The following is a 13,449-nucleotide window of genomic DNA, read 5'->3' as shown; positions in this document are numbered from 1 at the left end:
TGATACTTGGTAGAGTGAAGTTTTGCTGCTCACTCTGTTGCTCTGTTGTTTCAGATTTAAAGTCGTGATCTAGATGGACATTACAGACAGGTTGTCCTTCACAGTGCTTGATGTGGATTCATGTTATTTCTTCCTTCTCGCCCCTCTCCCCCACTCGGTCTCAGCGTTGCTGCAGTCAAATCCTCCCCCGTCTCTCTCCTCTGGCTTCCTGTCAGTCCAACTGGTTCTGGTGTTGGATCTTTGGGTTGTCCAGATCGTCCCTCAGGAAATGTCCATGTTGTCCACAGATGAAACAAGCGTCAACAGTTCAGAGTCGTCTTCTCTCACAGCTCTGAAGCATGTTTAGCTTTTCTTCCTCTACGCTGATTCTGGACAGTAGACCAGCGGAGGTTGTTAAAGCTCAGTCTCACACAGTTTTCAGTCCAAATGCTCAACAGGAGACTGACAGTTGTCCCCTGGAGGTGATGGAGGTCTTTTCTGTCTTCTTGATCCTCCAGATCTTCTCGATCATTTTCATCGGCTGGTTTTGTAGGAGGGACATCATCTGGTCCATGGGAGGACAGATGGGAAGAGTTGAGGTCAGAGGTCAGATGCACCGCGCGAGGCTCAGACAGAGAGAAAGAGAAAAAGCAAATAGAAATCAATTAGGGTTTGTTTTGTCATTTTTCTTGTTGTTTTCTATGCATATATATTTATGAATCTTATTTTAACCTTTTACGTGATCATATAGTTTTAGTCATTTATTATCCATCCAGTATTATGGCTCCTGTTTGTGGAACAGTTTGTTATTTCCAATAAAGGTCTTTAGGATTCCAAAAAGGTTTGGTTCCCTCAATTTAGAAAACTCAAGGAATCACCTGCCTTATTTACCTTCCCTACGACTCGTGTTTAGTCAGAATGCTAGATTTGGGGTGGAGCCCTCCATGCAGGGTAGGTCTCTGATTACTCTGGTGTAGGGCTGAAACGATTCCTCGAGTGATTCGAGTACCTCGATTATTAAAATTCCTCGAGGAAAATTGACCTGCCTCGAAGCTTCGTTAATTTATGTTTTATTTAGCGCACCGTGTTTTAGCCGGAACATTATTTGCGTTGAGCGGAGCTCTGACTTCCGCCTCTGAGTTGTTGACGGAAGCTACGTGTTAGCGGCATAACGTCCAATCTTCAAGTTCGGCCCGCGGGGATTTTACTGATTGGTGATAATTCCGGGTTTTCATCGTTTTTGTGGGACCAATAAACATCCTTAAAATGATGCCGGGAGTTCGGCAGCCTTTCTGCTCCGGAGCTGTTGGTTGAACGGCGGGAAGAAGCTGAGGAGGATTTATACAGGTGAGCGGAGAGACTGAACACGGCGGGCGGCTGAAGGTTGATGCTTACAGGGTAAGAGCAGCTTTACGGACGAACCGCACAATAAACTTATATCATCCCGGTCTGAACAAACGGGAGGCGGAACATGGCTGGTAGATGAGTTTCTGAACGGAGGAGCCGTAAATATGCCGTATTGCTCCCCCGGTCTACAAAAAAGTAACTGGTAGGGAAGCACAAATGTGGAAAAAATAGACTGATGTTGATATCCGATAGTAACACTGGTGTTATGGAAGATTTACCAATATTTTATTTCATAATTGTTTTTATCCGATTACTCGATTAATCGTAAGAAAAATCTATAGATTACTCGATTACTAAAATAATTGTTTAGAACAGCCCTACTCTGGTGAGTAGCTGTTTATCGCACGGATCTTGTTCTTGCCATTAAGCTGGCTTCTCAGGACTTGCCTTATTTGTTGGAGGTACGAGGGGGTGCCCAAAAGTTTCCAGAATGACGCTGCTGCACGCGCAGTTTTTGTAGTACATGATTCTGCCGCTAGGTATTTGTTCAACCACGCCTTCTCAATCAGTGTGCCAAGCGGCGTTGATGTGGAAGGTTTCATCTACCCGCAGTGAATTTTCTTGTAAGAGCTGTTTTGTCCAGCAGTCGTTTTCTTCAAGGAGAAGTTCTATGAGCAGCACACGGCTGAAGCTTTGCTTCCTGCTCCGGAAAAAAGCGGTTGATCATCAATTGACAATTCACCATTTTAAAAGCTGGTGAACATGAGTAAACTTGAGCTTGACACATAGCGTCATCCTTGTAAGCGCTCTTTAACATTTGAACGGTTTCCGATGCTTTTTTCCTGAGCAGGAAGCAAAGCTTCAGCCACGCAAACTTCTCCATGAAGAAAAACGACGGCTGGACAAAACAGCTCTTACAACAAAATTCACTGCGGGTAGATGAAACCTTCCACATCAACGCCGCTTGGCACACTGATTGAGAAGGCGTGGTTGAACAAATACCTAGAGCAGTGTTTCTCAACATTTTTCAAGCCAGCGCCCCCCTAGCCCTTATCCAGGTCCCTCACCGCCCCCCACCAAAGAATTTGCAGGCGACTTTGCACTGACTATATTTTATCATTAATATTACTATCACTATTGTAGATGTTTTGATTTTTATGCTTGTTTCTGTATTTATCATCAAAAATAATTTTCCAGAGAACAAAAAAAGTGATGGAAATAGAAATTATTTTCACAGGCGTCTACGAAAAATGCAATGAACATTCAAGTTAAAATTTGTAGGCCTAACAGCAGCCAATCAGAGTGGGAAAAAAAATCTTATTTTGTGCCGTTTTCTAGTTGTTAAATCTTGCACAAAATGACCAGATAAAAGATGTACAGCAATGCCAGTTTAAACTTTGAACTATTTGCAAAACGACTGAGCTCTGCAACATTAAAACATGGATAGAACTGTAACTACATCAGTGTTTGTCAGTTTCTGGTCGTGCACCTCTGTGCTGCCTTCAGGAGAATGGGACATCAGAGTATCATCCATAAAACTTCACCTACATCCCATTTATTGTGCAAACCAGAGCTTTCAGTGGAGAAACAAAAGTTCCAGGTCCTTTTAATGCCATACAAATATGAGACAGAAATGAATCCTTAATCAAATCCTAATGAGTCAAATTGAAAGTGTCATGGAGTCTCAACCTCATGACACTGACATGAAAATTAATAGTGAAGAAATAAATATATCAAAGCTAATTAAAAACATAAATAAGTGATCAGTTCTTTACTGTTGGGGTCTGTAAGATATATTTATTCTCAGTACTAGATGGGGTCTCAACAAACCCATGACATTTCAACAATATTTTACCTTTATCTGGAAATAGTGTCTGTTTATTCTTGCCATACAGTCCTCTGTATTAATTACTGCTCGAAAGGTCTTGCCATACCAGTTTATTCCTCTGTATTTACTTTAGTTTCTTAGTTAATTCTTGCATTTTGTTCTTCATTCATTTCCATTTAGTTTCCTTTGATTAGTATTGTCCTCTCTTGGTTTATTGCTATGTCCACTTTAGTTTCTTTCCTGTTGCTAGATTTATTTGATCATTTATTGACGCTCACCACCAGTAATCTTCACTCATCACCTGCTGCGCTGCCTAATCGTCATGTGTTTCACATCATGTGTTGATTTTTTTCAATGTTCAGTGTCGGATTCTCTGTTTTTATGCCATAATTCACATCTAGTTCGTCGCTCCGTTTTATGTCCCGCTTCTCCTGTTTCAGAGTTTTGCGCAATGTGCACGTCTTTTTTTTAAGCCCCTAAGGTGCTCGGCGGTCGGGAAGCGTATCGATGGGGAAAAGCGATGCAGCACATATAGGCTATACTGCATTCTGATTATTGAAATTTAAAAGTGCTGTGTTGTTCTATCACACCAGTTTCATACCGGACCACTTACAGCACCGGTGTTAAGGCTATAAAATGAACGCCCTCTATCGTGGTATCACCCATGGAGGGATTTCTTGATTTCTTTATTTAAATGGGTTCATTTTTCAGAGGGATACACAGTGAGGGTATCGTGATTTTAGCTACCAGTAGAAGAAGAACGGAGCTGCGCCAAGAAGCTAACAGAAGCTACAAACACTGAATAGAAGAAGAGCTGCCATCAATACAGCTGCAGCCAAGCATGGTTTAATGTTACACAATACAGTTTTACCAAGTTGCTCAAAGTCTAAACTGGCATTGTTGTGCATTTAAGGTGTAAAGTTTACCTTCGACTAAACGCCCCCTAAAGGCATCCCAGCGCCCCCCTTTTGTAAAAATGTCCGCCAGCGCCCCCTGCCGTCCTCTGAACGCCCCCTGGGGGGCGGCACCGCCCACATTGAGAACCGCTAACCTAGAGGCAGAATCGTGTACTACGAAAACTGCGCGTGCAGCAGCGCCATTCTGGAAACTTTTGGGTACCCCCTCATATTTGGCTGTGGCTCCTTTCCTTGTGACCTCATTCAGGTTGCCATTTGCTTGTGGTATTCCCAGGTACTTGTAACTGTCCTCAATGTCTGCTATTGTTCCTTCTGGGAGTGAGACCCGTTCTGTGTGGATGACGTTCCCTCCATCCGCCACAGTTCTCTAGTCCGAATGACATCCCAATGTCAGTGCTGTAGGTCCTGGTGGTGCGGATCAGTGAGTTGATGTCTCGCTCGCTCTTGGCGTACAGCTTGATGCCATCCATGTAGAGGAGGAGACTTTTGGTGGCTGCATTCTTGAGTCGGTATCCGTGGCCAGTCTGGTTGAAATTTGGAGCCATCCCGTTCTTCCAAACAGCGATGGTGCTCAGAGGGGCTTTCCTCCCTCATTGCTCCTTCCCACCTGCCTCACCCGGAGAGCCAGGGCCCCACTGCTGCTGGGACCTCTGTCCGTGGAGCGCCGGCTCCTTCGTCCAAAGAGGCGCAGGCGATTCTTCTTTGTGCCTGTGTCCTTGAGCTACAGGCGCGCCACCTGTAGCTCTGTATGTTCTTTTTTTTGCCACCATTCGGATCACAGAAACGTGGGTGGGCATCTGCCTGCGCCTGCTTACCAGCAGGTTTCTGGAGGTCCATATGGTGGCTAGGGTGAGCCACATCTCCATGAGGCCCTTTTTCATGTTTTCCGGTGGCTCACCCGGTGCAGCACTAGCTGCGTGTCGAGGACCTCCCTTACTGGCAAGTATGGGAATTGCAAGGAGCCGGCCTTTGCCCACAGGTCCACAGCAGCGCTACACTCCCACAGAAGGTGCCTATCCGACTCCGGGTCGGGGGCAGATGTCGCGGGAGTGCATGACGGCTCTGACTGGGAGGATCCCATGAGTCACCATCCTGGAGTCTGTTTGGAAGGACGGGATGGCTCACGTTGATGATTTGGCTGAGGGGATTCAGACCTATGCAGAACAGCAGTGGGGGCAGAGAGTTTCCTGGAAAGAATTATGATTCTTTCCAGAGTTTTTGATTTCTGCCCCATTTGATTAACACTTGTGCAAGTGGTTTGCAGTTGCAGGTTTTTTTATTTATTTATTTTTTAATATATATACTGCAAACTGCACAATTGGTTCTCAGTTGCAGTTTTTTATCCATCCATCAATTTTCTTACACCCTTGTCCCTTAGTAGGGTTGGGAAGGGGTGCTGGTGCCTATCTCCAGCTAAAGTTCTGGGCGAGAGGCGGGATACACCCTGGACAGGTCGCCAGTCTGTCTCAGGGCAGTTTTTTATTTATTTATTTATTTTATTTTTTTTTTTATATATACTGCAAACCACTTGCACAATTGGTTTTCAGATGCAGTTTTGTTATTTTATTTTTTTATTTATATATAATGCAAACTGCAAACCACTTGCACAAGTGTCCACTGCTGTTCTGCATCTGAACCCCCTCAGCCAAATCACCAACAAGACTGGCTACGGATACCGACTCAAGAATGGGGCCACCATTAATGTTACCCTAACCCTCCTCTAGATGGATGACATTAAGCTGTACGCCAAGAGCGAGCGAGACATCGACTCACTAATACACACCACCAGGATCTACAGCACTGACATTGGGATGTTATTCGGACTGGAGAAGTGTGGTCAGATGGAGGGAAGGTCGTCCACACAGAAGGGGTCTCACTCCCAGAAGGAACAATAGCAGACATTGAGGACAGTTACAAGTACCTGGGATTATCACAAGCAAATGGCAACCTCGATGAGGTCACAAGGAAAGAAGTCACAGCCAAATACCTCCAACGAATAAGGCAAGTCCTGAGAAGCCAGCTCAATGGCAAGAACAAGATCAGTGCAATAAACAGCTACGCCTTACCAGTAATCAGAGATCCTGCAGGAATAGCTAGTTGGCCAAAGGAGGAGATAAACACCACGGATGTTAAGACTCTGAAACTACTAACCATGCATGGATGGCTCCACCCCAAATCCAGCATTCTGACTAAACGAGGAACAAGGAAGGTAAATAAGGCAGGTGATTCCTTGAGTTTTCTTAATTGAGGGAACCAAACCTTTTTGGAATCCTTTACTGTGGCGATTTAAAATAAAACCTATTGGGTGTATGTACAGTAAAAAGAGGAGTGGGCCCAAAACTGAACCTTGGGGAACCCAAGCAGAGCAGCAACAAGGTCCCAGAATACTGAAATATTAAAACTGTACAATTCATGTTTAAGGTCAGAAATCAGCAACTTCCACCCAATATACAGAAAATGTTTTGTGACAGAGAGGGAAGTTATAATTTAAGAGGTGATGGACATTTTAAAAAACAATGTATTAGAACAACCATGCAGAGTTTTTGTTTATCGGTGCGTGGAGTAGATGTACAGAATGGATTGAATGATGAGTTCAAAAAAGTAGAAATATAAACCAGCTTAAAAAACTGATTAAAAAGGAGCTTATTGCAAAATGTTCTATAAGATGACTGTTTTAAAGTCTGTAAATACTATTGATGATATAAATACTTTTTAAATAATGAGACATCTTTAAATGTCATGTAAAATGGAAACAAGTTGTCTCGTTTTGATGTTTTGACAGTTAATTGATTATAAATTGATAAGTATGAAAGGGGCAGGACATCATAAGATATTACATATTCTGCTCCTTTTCAAACAGAAAATATAAAATTTGCATGTTACTTGGGCATAATAATTTGTTTTACCTCTTATTTCTCTAGTCTGTTTCATTCTATTTTATTTGATTTTTTTCTTTCTTGATTGTCTTTTCTGTCTGTTATAAATAAAAATAAATACATAAATAAATAATTAGCTGGCCAAAGGAGGAGATGAACACCACGGATGTTAAGACTCAGAACCTACTAACCATGCATGGAGGGTCCCACCCCAAATCCAGCACCCTGAGACTAGCCGCAAGGAAAGAGGCAGAGGACTAGTGAGTGTGAGAGCCACTGTCCAGGATGAAACATCCAAGATCCATAAATACACCAAGGACAAGATCTCAACAGGCAATGTGCTCAATAAATGTCTCAGACAATGGGGAACAGAGGATGAGGTGCTGGAGGTACCATGATGGGAGGACAAGCCCCTACATGGGATGTACCACCGATAAATAACTGAAGTGGCTGATATCAGGAAATCCTACCAATGGCTGGAAAAAGCTGGACTCAAGGACAGCACAGAGGCTCTCATCCTGGCTGCACAGGAACAGGCCCTAAACACCAGAGCAACAGAGGCTCAGATCTACCACACCAGACAAGACCCAAGGTGTAGGTTGTGCAAGGATTCCCCTGAGACAGTCCAGCACATAACAGCAGGGTGCAAGATGCTAGCAGGGAAAGCATACATGGAATGACATAACCAAGTGGCAGGCATAGTGTACAGGAACATCTGCAGAATATGGACTGGAAGATCAAAGTGGGGAACACCCCCAAAGGTGGTAGAGAATAACCGAGCTAAGATCCTATGGGACTTCCAGATCCAGACAGACAAAATGGTAATGACGAACCAACCGGACATTGTGGTGGTGGATAAACAACAGAGGAAAGCCGTTGTGGTGGATGTAGCAGTACCAAGTGACTACAACATCAGGAAAAAGGAGCACGAGAAACTGCAGAAATACCAGGGCCTCAGAGAGGAACTGGAAAAGGCCTGGAAGGTGAAGACCACAGTACAATACCATCCCATACCAACTTTATTTATGAAGCACTTTATACACCAATAAATTGATTAAAAACAGAAGAAAACTGACCAGCAGTAGAAGGGTTAAGAACACGATAGAACCGAGCTGCAGTGCATGCTTTAGCTTTAGCACAGGACAGCGTTATCTCAAATAAAACAGGCATATGGTCTGAAAATAATGAGTCACCAATCACTAAATTACAAACTGGTAGACCATAAGATAAAACCAGATCAAGACTGTGACCATGCTCATGGATAGCACCAGTCAGACTGCACAAAATTAAAAGAATCGGTAACATTAAGAAATGACTGAGGCATAGGTGAAGTAGGACAACAGACATGAATATTAAAATCACCAACAATGAGAACTCGGTCATACCTTGGTATAATATCAGCCAGGAAATCAGAAAAGTCATTTATAAAGTTTTTGTGGTACTTCGGTGGCCGATAGACAGCCACACACAGTACAGTGTGAGAGCTGCCAAGTTCAAATAGGCTGATCTCAAAGCTACTAAACGAGGCCAGAGGCAACTGTTTACAAGTAAAACTGCTTTTAAAAACAGTCACTATACCTCCACCGGACCCTGACATCCTTGGAGCATTAAAATAGCCGCAGTACCGCGGTACAAGTTCATTAAAAATGCTGGAGTCACCAAACCACTTGTCCATGATTCTGTTAATAAAACATCCAATCAATAAGAGGAAAAAAAAAATCCCTAATGTCGAAAGTTTTATTTGTCAGCGACCTGGCATTTACCAAACTGATCCTGGCAGAAATCGGCGGGTCTACACCATCAGGTGGCATCCGGTGCTCCCGGCAAAGAGGCCGCAGGTTGCTAGGATTCACCCTGCGTCTACAGGGCCGAGGAGCGCAGGGACCTGTGGTAGTCTAGCCTGTGGTCATTGGGACCCTCGTGGCAGTCATCCCCAAACTGGAGCAGTGGCTAAAACAGATTCCAGGAACAGCATCAGCCATCTCAGTCCAGAAATGTCAGGTTCTAGGCACAGCCAAGATACTGCGCAGAACCCTCGAGCTCCCAGGCCTCTGGTAGACGACCCGAGCTCAGAGGATGAAAGAGTCCACCTGCGGAAGGGTGAGAAGGGAATTTATATAAATATGAATAAAATATACACATTGTTTGAGTATCTCCAAGTAGGTTTGATTTTAACTAGCGTTTCACCTAGCAGTAAACTAACATTATTTTTTTCTTATGTGCACAACTATCAAACGTTTCCCAAATACAATGTGACCCCAACACTGAAACTGAGTTTCTGTAACAGTATATGTTGAGTAACTGAAGGAAATGACAAACATACAATATTTAGGGCTCTCTAACAAGCACCATGATGTGCAGAAGTGCTTACATCCCATAACTATTTAGCATTTGCAATGCTGCAGCCACAAATTCCAAGATATTTTACAACAAAGATGATTACTTCAGATCAACACAAAGTGCTGCATAACTGTAAAGTGTAAGGAAAATAATTTGCAAACTTTCTACCTTTCTGATAACATTTTAAAACTTAGAAATCTGACTCGTTATCAAATTTCTGGGCCTCGTCAGAGAACTTAGGAACAGGAAATTTAACAAGACAAGTGATATCAGATCTGAACCTGTCCGAACAATATCAGATGATACATTGGATGCTCACAGAAAGGAACATTTTAAGTCTGCTTGTAAAGCAGGTGTTTCTGTTTTTTAATAGAATTCCTTTAACTCAAGAACTAAAGCCAGTTCTAGGAGTTTAAGATAAATTGTGTTTTTTTCTCATTTCTGCCTTGGCAATGATTCTGCTTAAACATCTCTTTTTGTAAATATTTCTGTCTTTGTTCTGTAGCCTATACTTGGTATCACAAAACATTAGGCAATATCAAGATCGAATAATGGTAATTTTAGCCTAAATGCAGATAGTGGCATGTGGGCTATAACTAGCATGTTGTCTTACATTGACTTCCTCCATTCAGTGTGCTAAACATGGTTAATAAATAAACAAAATAGCTAAAAAGCTTATTTTAGGAAAAAGCCTACTTTTAATTTGGGCAATAGTAACATTAGAAATGTTTGTGCTCTGCTTTTTGTTCACTTCTTGTCACTTGGTTACCAGTAAACACGCTCATCTCTTAGCAACAGATTAGCAACAAAAAATTGTTATTGTTCAAAAAACATAGGATTTCTTCTGCTGTCTCTCAGACGTTTACTTTAAGGAACTGTGTGGAACTTGGTTACCAGAAAACGCGATCATTTCTAAGCAACAGATTAACAGCGTAGCAACAAAAAATTCTTATTTATAAAAAAATATAATGTTTCTCCCGCTCTTTTGAAATACCACTTATTTTACACTAACAAGAATTGTGCAGTTGGTCAATTTTGCAGAAAAGTATTTTTTTTGTCATTAATGGCAAATAGGCTATATTAAACACACATTCAACACAAAAGTAAAAATCTCGATTTATACTTCGTGGCAGTTCGTTACCAGAAAAACCCCGTTTATCTCTTAAAATCAAATTAATAACAAGTAGTTTATAAAACAAAAGCTCTTTCGAAATAACGCTTACCTGATTAGATACAAGACATTTACCGTTGGCAAATTACGCTAAAGTAAATATCTGAAGTTCACTTCGTGGCACTTGGTTACCAGTAAACACACTCATCTCTTAGCAACAGATTAGCGACAAAAAATTGTTATTGTTCAAAAAACATAGGATTTCTTCTGCTATCTCTCAGACGTTTACTTTAAGGAACTTTGTGGAAGTTGGTTACCAGAAAACGCGATCATCTCTAAGCAACAGATTAACAGCGTAGCAACAAAAAATTCTTATTGATAAAAAAATATAATGTTTCTCCCGCTCTTTTGAAATACCACTTATTTTACACTAACAAGAATTGTGCAGTTGGTCAATTTTGCAGAAAAGTAATTTTTTTTATGTCATTAATGGCAAATAGGCTACATTAAACACACATTCAACACAAAAGTAAAAATCTCGATTTATACTTCGTGGCAGTTCGTTACCAGAAAAACCCCGTTTATCTCTTAAAATCAAATTAATAACAAGTAGTTTATAAAACAAAAGCTCTTTTGAAATAACGCATTAGATACAAGACATTTACCGTTGGCAAATTTCGCAAAAGTAAATATCTGAAGTTCACTTCGTGGCTCTTGGTTACCAGTAAACACACTCATCTCTTAGCAACAGATTAGCCTGGGAGAGCGGCACGCGTGATCCGCAACGAGTTGCAAAGATCCATAGATGCACGAGGCGCTGCGACACGTTGCGCATGCGGCGGCGTCAGCTCGAGCTGCTGCGTGTCCCCTTCAACGCGCACAATGAACCGAGCTACGTGCTCATGATTAATTAAAACAAATTCAATAATTTCCATTGGCATGATTTATCACTTCTCTTTTTATTTCTCTTTCTTTCTACAAAAAACTGTATGATAAAAGCTTTCAGGTTGGTGCTTTGGTCTCAGCTAAACCTTTTTTGAAGGAAATTTTTATTTACAAAGACTTCAAAATTCATTTTATTTTTGTCATTTTGTTTATTTATTTTGGATATTTGAGATGCCTTCCAGTTGCAGTGTTAAATGTTCATTATAATTTTAAGTTTACTGATCTTTCAGATTGTGTTCTTGCATTATAATTTTCCCATTAACATTTATTACTTAAAAATGGTCTAAAAATAATATTATCAAAAATCAAAATTTGTTATTGTGACAGGTCTACACACATATGATTTAAAGTGTAGTTAGTTTATTGCCATGGATGGCATAGTTACTTTGAAAGAGTAATTTGATCACTCAATGAAAAATTCATCCATCAGCTAGAAAATGTGCATCTCTTTTCTCTCCATCGTTTACGTTTGTGTTGCTGGTGTTACATATGAAACGTATCTCCCCAAGGAAAAAGAAGCAACAACATGTGTTTTCTAAAAATAATCACAAATACTTAACTTGGATACGTAATTTTAAGATGATTATTGGATTGTAAATAGTTAGATTACGGATTACAAGGGGTCAGATTAGAGTAACACATTGATAACACTGTCAACCAACAGTGTCAACCACTGTTTGACATTTTTGCTCAAGCTATTTACGGATCTTTCAAGTTTCCGATATGTGTTCCCCCCCCCCCAATGATAAACTTGTTCCTATGCCCTTGGTCACTTGGAAGGAAAGCTTAAAGAAAGGTAAGCTCCGTGGACGTGATGCTAGCAAAGCTAGCTGTACTGACTGATGCTGCATCTGCGATGAGAAAAAGTTGTCACTCATGCGCTGAATTATTGTGTGAAGGTGTTGACTGAGGTGTCGCATATATGGGACAACGCTGGTACCAAAGTCTGCATTGATATGACATTCAGGAACGGTCCGATTCTTCTGGATGGATCTTTACCGATTAAATTTATTTCAGCTCTAAGTATTTAATATCTAGGTGTTTTATGGGAATGTGGATCTTTCAGATCAATTTGAGAAGCAATTTTGATAGGTAAAACTAAATTTTTTGTGGCACGTAGCGCGAGGTGCTGGTCTTGACTTGGTCTTCTTGGGTAGGTCGTCTTGACTACAATTCTGCTATGTGACTCCTTAGTTCCATGTCCTCTCCCACCCACCTTCTTTCCATCCCCTTTCTGTTGGATTTCTTTCAAAATAAAAGCCACCAGTGGCAAAAAAAAAGTGAAGTACATGCTATGTTAGGACAGGAGACGAGATGTTTCCATCCCTGAAATTATGATGCATAGAATCACATATCTAAGTCTAAACTATGTTACATAGAGTAAACATAATAAAAACATGCTTTATCTGTGACATTGTTCATTAAATGGCACATTTCTAATGTATTAAAATTAAATACGATCGGTACACTTAATGATATTAGCATTAGGTAATCCATTCAGCAAGTACTTTTACTTTTAATACTTAAGTGTTTTTAAAAGCCAGTACTCTTTTACTTTTACTTAAGTACAAATGTTAATGTGGTAGCTTTACTTTTACTTGAGTACATTTTTGTCTGTGTATTTGTACTTTTACTTAAGTACATTTTTTGAGTACTTTCTCCACCACTGTGCCTAGCACGATTGGGCTACGGCGTTCGTGTTGAAACTCAAAATTACGAGCTTGCGACGGTGCCTTGAAGGCAGCGGTTTCGGGTGGCTGCGCTGATTACGCCACATTCTTGTCATCCAAATGCAAGAGGACGGCAGTTCCTGGTATGGATCCACAGTGGAGGACCGATGAGGTGGAGAAGGTAAACCTTATCGACTCCTCTGACCGGGACCAGCTACTGCGGCTTACCCAGCTGACGGAAATACTGTAGGTAAAGTTCCTTTTGTGTTCCTGTTCGAAAGGGGAGATGCTGATACGTGTCGATCGGTTCTTGATTCTGCGAACACGTAAAGTGAAAATGTATGTTTGATTTGGAGTTTGATTCTGTTGGAACGAGGAGTTCAGAAAGGCTGGTTTACAACATGTACAAGAATTGTTTCCTTCTTCCTTGATCACA

At 41.3% G+C, this 13,449-nt stretch overlaps 1 protein-coding gene and 1 long non-coding RNA gene across 4 annotated transcripts in view; one reads left to right on the top strand and one right to left on the bottom strand.

The window, feature by feature from the left end:
* The window catches only part of LOC103464269 (cysteine-rich protein 1), a 227,440-nt gene that overhangs the window by 212,530 nt on the left and 1,461 nt on the right, over positions 1 to 13,449 (top strand). The gene's annotated exons all lie outside the window — the stretch shown is intronic.
* LOC145551650 (uncharacterized) lies at positions 8,671 to 11,831 on the bottom strand. The gene is made up of 2 exons (XR_014087531.1): positions 10,511 to 11,831; positions 8,671 to 9,037 (listed from the first exon to the last, which is right to left on the bottom strand). It is a non-coding gene; the product is annotated as an uncharacterized LOC145551650 (long non-coding RNA).

The sequence above is a fragment of the Poecilia reticulata genome, chromosome 1 (genome assembly GCF_904066995.2).
Source record: "Poecilia reticulata chromosome 1, P_reticulata-male-v2, whole genome shotgun sequence".
NCBI classification, from domain to species: Eukaryota; Metazoa; Chordata; class Actinopteri; order Cyprinodontiformes; family Poeciliidae; genus Poecilia; species Poecilia reticulata.
This window is presented reverse-complemented; position numbering and strand designations above follow the sequence as displayed.